Genomic DNA, 6615 nt, shown 5'->3' on the forward strand with positions numbered 1-6615 from the left:
GGCCGAGTTATTGCCAGAATAAATTTGGCGTCTCCTCTTGGCCGGCGGTGCCCTGCGCCGGTGTTCATTGCCAAAGGTCAGTGACCTTCCGGCTCTGATTTCGCTCAGTTTTGCAAGCGAAGAAACTGAGCCTAATGCGCGTGCACACTGCTCGGCGACGGCCGCGGCCCAAAATGCCGCAAAGATGCGCCCGCCACGTGCAAACCGCTGCACGCACCCCCTCGAAAAGTTGATACAACAAACAGATGCACGCGTCCGACTTACGTTCAAAATTTCACCCCCGTAGCCCGCACCGTTCCACAGCAATAGCCCGCCAAGCGTGACGGACGCGTCACATACATACATACATACATACGGACATTTTGACATAACAGCAGTGGCGCAGCCAGAACTCTGGCGACGGGGGTGAGAGACGTTCCCGATGGGCCCCCCAGCAAAGTGGGCCCCCCTCAGCCTAATAGGGGCCCCTTACCAACAACGAAAGGTCAGATCATAGTCCTGATCATTACACGCGAAATCGGGGGAAAGGACAAATATCTCTTGATCATGGGCGCCGCCACCGGGGGGGACGGGGGGGACGCGTCCCCCCCACTCTCAGAATGGAAGGGGGACGTCCCCCCCAAACTCATGACGGAGCGAGCGAAGCGAGCTTAGTCTTTCGTAGATAACGGAAATTTCTGAGTACATATGAGCGGCCGGCACGCTTTTGCGAGGCTTATATCTCATCAGCCACTTGACCGAATTACATGCCATAATTTTCGGTAGGGTAGCTTTATTCCTTCTAACAAGTGTTGGACTATTCCCGATGCATGTGGGTGACCCCTTATGCACGTGCCACGTGAAAAAATGAAGAGGTGTCAGTTTTGTAACAATTGCAATATCTCGGTAACTACTGGGCCGATTGCGCTGAAAGTTGGCATGTATAGGTAGGTACCCACTAGGCAATGCATATTCATGTGCTACAGTTGGGGTGCTGCTGCACGTGCGCACGTGCAGGGGTCGATTCCAGATCTCGAGAACGGCTGAACCGATTGTGCTGAAATTTGATACATGGTTAGGGACCGGTTAGTAGGGTACCGTGCAAATGTCAGTTGGGACCCATTTTGCACGTGCGCACGTGCAGGGTGCCGCTTCCAGATCTCGAGAACGGCTAGGCCGATTGCGCTCAAATCTGGCACATCGTTAGGGACCGGTTAGTAGGGTGCAGTGCACAAGTTAGTTGGAGGTACCCCCTTGCAACATCGCACGTGCAAGGCCCACCCTCTCGCTCGCTCCGTTGGTCGCCTCAAAAGGTGTTTTACTGGTTGTTATCCATACTCGAAATTTGCTTAGGCCCTTCTGTCCAATGAGACCATTTCAGAGCCGGAAGGATGAAAGAATTAGTGGGAGACATTGGTCTGGGCAGCCACCCCAGTGAGCCACAATTGGGCTGAACCCGACCAATTGAACAGGCAGCCCAGCCCACTGGCATTCACTGCACCCGGCAAAGGACTATAGCTCCAGTGGAGCCATTCCTGCATGGGATAGTTGCCCGTCCAGCCCGGAGCAGTGGGTTGCGGCGTGGAGGAGAAGGATTTGACTGTCCTGAGGATGGAAGAGATAGAGCGGTGCCGAATCTGAGAGGGTCCAGGAGGTTTACATACTCAGTATATGGGGTGTGGGCCTACATGCATTGGTCTGACCCCTGACACCTCGGCCAACAAAATATCCAGCTCTTGTCCGACCTGTCATCGCGGAACTGCCGATTTTTGATATCGTGATCAACGTGTGTCGTATAACACGACTGGCCGAAAATGGGCCTAATATATTTCGTCAAACCAGCCAAGAGAGCATGACTTTAAACCAATCCGACATCGGAGTCAAAATCCGAACAATTTCGAAGACTTCAACTCCGACTCTAGCCAAAACTATCAACTCCGACTGATTCCGGCTCCGACCCCACAGTTCTGCAGTCACTCGACACTAAATTTCCAGCTTCTAAGAAATAAGCTATACGGTTGAGAGGACAACAAAACTTTGAGGCGACTTGACTACTTCACTTGGTGACCTGACGTAAGGTTTTCTGGTATCAAGCTTGTTATACGGGCTGCAAAATCTGTATTTTGGAGCAGTTTTGCCTGATGTTTTTTGCCAATTTTCGCGGCGCTTCGCGCCGATTCATGCACAACCAGAAAAGAGAGATTGTTACTATACAACGCCCCCTCCCCCACGCGGGTATGCAATATGCATTTCCTATGCAATATGCATTACCGATCAGATTAGTGGCATACATCAGCAACTATAGCCTGATAGAGCACTGGAGGTTTTGCCTTGTCAAATTGAATCGGACATCGGATGTATATATATGTAGGTAGGTACTTGGTGGGAAATCGATCTATAGACATACCTACCTAAACTACTTTCCTCAAACCAGTTGTTTTGCCACATTTATGAGTTTTTATGCTTAAAATGGGCAGAAAATAACGTAATGAATATTTGCAAAGAGGATTTTATTTTATTTTTGCATAAGAACTGTTTTCCATCTTTCGTAGAGGCTACTTATATTGCAGCGGAAGCTGATTATACGCGTTGACCAAGCATACTCGTATTACGTAGTTCAAACCAGCTGAATGCTGATTGGCTAGCATTTTTCCGTAAGGGAATGGATTCCTCGGTAATGGAATGACAAAGTGTAGTCTATGGGAATGACTTCAGTCTTCAAACCTAAAATCGATACCGATATCTTTGGCTAGGGTGATTGTTGGGCCATAAAAGCTCTTGATTTGTTAATTCTTGTCTCAGCTCAAGCTACAAAACTGTTACGTCAGTTTAAAACCCCATGCTAAAAGTGGCATATTTGCTTTAAACGTTCAATACATCGGACCGAAAAAGCCACGGTAAAAATGTCTATTTTTGGGTTTTAAGTTGGTCAGTCCGTCCCCCCCCCAGTCAAAAATCCGTGGCGGCGCCCCTGCTCTTGATCTGAAGAGGCACGTAAAAAACAACAGCATATTTACAGAAACACGACCATTCTGCCCATATTTGATGGACAGCGTGCAATTGATGGCCAGCGGTCACTCAAATGGTCGGGCTGGGTCAAAAAGCTTTTAAAAAAGCTCAACATCAGTTTTTCGACTATTACTATCAGGTATACTTTTGATATAGGAGACGAGGTAGAGTAATGAAATTGTCTTGAATGTGTTGATCATCCATATGGATCAGTTGATGACCATCATGAACTTCTCAAGTAAGGGCATGACCTTGATCTGCGGTCACATTTGAAGTTGAACTTTTTATGTGAAATTATAGGTGTTAACGTAAAATGCGACTATTTAGATGGTTTTGCCCTCTGCTCTGTTGCCAAACCATTGACATGAGGCATTGAGGTCAAATCTTAAAAGCGAAAGCGTTTTAAAAAGCCTATCGAATGAGTTGTTCCGCGAAGCTCTAGCTCTTTGGTTCACGAGTTATACGGTTATTTGTGAAAATATAAAAACAAGAATTTTTTCGTCATAATCTTGTCTTTGTGTTTATCATAATTTTATCATTATTTCATCTTCAATGACCTCAGCGATGGCCTAATCGAAAATTGAAAAATGACCTGTACGATTCTGAAGCATCCTACAGCTATCTGTTGTTTTTCTCGTCTTTCTAGCCTTCTTAAATTATGATCGGGTTTGGCCGATAGCCCCCCCCCCCATGGCTGATTGCACTCGTTAGAGAGCTATCGAACCCACTTTCAGCGCGCTATAGCTTTATATGTCCTTGAGTGTCGAAATAGGCGACACTTTTCCTTCGATGAACCGATGATGACGTGGGCTTTGGTCTGAAGTGCAACATGACTGAAGTAATTTCTCCATGATTTTCGACGCTCTTTAGAAAGCCGCCTACCGCCGCACTTGTCGCTACGTGACCCTGGAGTCAGGTTAGAAGGGAATATTCAAACACCCCTCAGGGGCGTAAAACTGGAAAGCCTAGGGCCCTGCTCTGCGGGGCGCGGTCGAGCTATGCTTGAGCCAGTTCGGGATGTTTACAAGCCCACGTAAAGCACTCAAGAATCTGCATAGAGCACAGGCCTTCCAAGACTTGGGGGTTTAGGTATCAACAATCGACATGGTCTTTTGAGACCTGCGTGGTGGCTATCAGAGGTCGGTGGGCCCCTCAAAAGCCGGTGCAGGAGCCTCAGGTGTCAGTTTGTAGCCATCATGGACCGGTGTGGAGTCCTGATGAATACCTAGGCGTCAAACCCCTTGACGTCAGGGTGGGGTCGGGCGGTGAGGCAGGCACAGGTCTGAAGAGAAGAGGAATTTTCAGATGTCGGCTTGGCATCTTAGGGCCCTGCATGGCTTTCTCAGAGGCTGACATATCGTACTGCGGGACCTCCATGAGCCTCTAAAACCTCTATGGGCCCCCTCACGCTTGGGGTAGGCTTCCTGAAGCATAAAATCTCTGAGTCTTGAGATGGGCCCATTAGACATGAATGGGCCATCAATATACATGTGGTGAGTTGACCTATATCAAACATGATATCGGCTCAATCAGGATTGGGATAGGCCCTCTCAGACCCAGACCAGGCACGGAGTACGGACCCTCCCACACATAGGATGATCCTTTCATTCCTGGGATGTCTTCTCAGGCCTGAACTGGGCCCTCTCAGACCTGAAATGGGCCCCTCTCAGGCCTCAACTAGGTCCTCTAGGGCCTGAAATGGGCCCTCCCAGTCCCGACATTAGCCCTCTCAGACCTGAAATGGGCCCCCTCAGCCCGGAAATGGTCCCTATCAATTATCATGTCGAAAAAGGGCCCCTCATACCGTAACTGGGCCCTCTCAGGTCTGAAATGGTGCCTCTTATGTCTGAAACGGGCCCCTCTCAGGCCTCAAACGGGCCCTCTCTTGCCTCAAACGGCCTCAAACGGGCCCTCTCTGGCCTCAAACAGGCCCTCTAGGGCATGAAATATGGGCCCTCTCAAGCTTGAAATGGGCCCCCTCAGGCCTGAAATGGGCCCTACAGGCCTCAAACATGCCCTCTAGGGCCTGAAATGGACCCTCTCAAGCTTCAACTGGGCCCCTTCGGGCCTGAAATGGGCTCTCACAGACCTGAAATGGCCCTCTCAGGCCTGAAATGGGCCCTCTCAGGCCTGAAATAGCCCTCTCATGCCATGGAACGGGCCCTCCTAGGCCTTGGATTAGTTCAATCGGGCCTTGGATGTACCCTGTTAAATAATAAAATGGGACTATAACCCTCGCCCGCACATGCCATTTTCCCATCCTAGAACGCACATGGGGGGGGGGTGGTTGCCACCCCCCCCCTTCCCGCGCCATTTCGTTCCTGTTAGAGATAGAGCTTAGCAGTAAAAACCAAAAAGATTCTTTGGGAAGAGACGAATCCAATGATACCCAGTTTTACCTTCTCAGGTCAGTCATTGACCTTCCAGGTCAGGTCAAACTAAAAAATGTTGCTGTTTTGGGTCACCGTTGGATATCAAGTGCGCTGCTTATCAAATACCGATGACGATGCTGTTTTCTGGTGCCAAGCCAGCTAGAACCTCTTTGTCACACTATCCGACCAGAATTTTGCTGCTGAGGTCATTACAGGTCAAGTTAGGTCAAGGTGAATTATATGTGTTTGTATGTCTGTGTGTGTCTGTGTGTATACTGATGTGTGCACCGATTGTTTTTGGGTCCATATCACATGAAATCATGATCTGAGAAGCTTTTACCAAAAATGCAGTCAAAAAACTTCACAAAAAGTAAATTCCGCTTGCCTAAAACGCAATTATCTTAGATGACCTAGGTTGACCTTGACCCTGACCTTGACCCCTGTACATCGTCGAACAACATGTTCCATGATAGGTGGGAGGTAAGACTGGCAAAAAAGGCCGAAATCAGGGTGTCAAAAGCTCACAAGGCCCATGGCAAACGCAAGATGTTGAGAATTGGCCATTTGGGTCATGACATGACCTGAAAAACAAGGTCATATCTCCGAAACCAAAAATCACAGAAACTTGAAATTTTCAGTGGACATCAAGAAAGGATAGACGAGCAGCTATACGAAAAATCAGCCTTCTAGCTCTAAAAATGTTGAGTGCAGAGCAGAAAGACTGCCTGGGGGGGTGGCAACCACCCCCCCCCCCCATGTGCGGGCGAGGGATAAATCCTAAAGCGGGGCTATCAAGACTGAAAACTGTTTTTCAGTCCAATGACGGACCTTGACATTAGTGATAAAAAATTGTCAGGCTGCATAACGTTACAGTTCGAATCGACGGTGGGCCCCTAGGATAAGAGACGGGGGTGAGATCTCACCCCTTTCACCCCCCCTGGCTGCGCCACTGCATAACAGCATACATACGTGAATATGCAAATATGAGCAACATAAGTATTACGCAGGGGGGTGCCGTCCCGGCATTTGGAGCCGCCCAGGGGCCAATTGCATTACCCGGCGCGATTACGTCACTGGAGACCTGGTCTCCAACGGCTCTCATTGGTCGGTGCTTAAAACGCTGCAACGGCCATTAGGCTGCAAATTAACAGTATGTGTGTGCGCGCGCCTGCGTGCATGCGAAGCTTGTGTTGGTGCGTGCATGTGTTCTTCTGTGTGTATTTGCATATCCTTTTTAGTGACATTCATTGGGAAT

Source organism: Amphibalanus amphitrite, unplaced genomic scaffold (genome assembly GCF_019059575.1).
Source record: "Amphibalanus amphitrite isolate SeventyFive unplaced genomic scaffold, NRLGWU_Aamphi_draft 000429F_arrow, whole genome shotgun sequence".
NCBI lineage: Eukaryota > Metazoa > Arthropoda > Thecostraca > Balanomorpha > Balanidae > Amphibalanus > Amphibalanus amphitrite.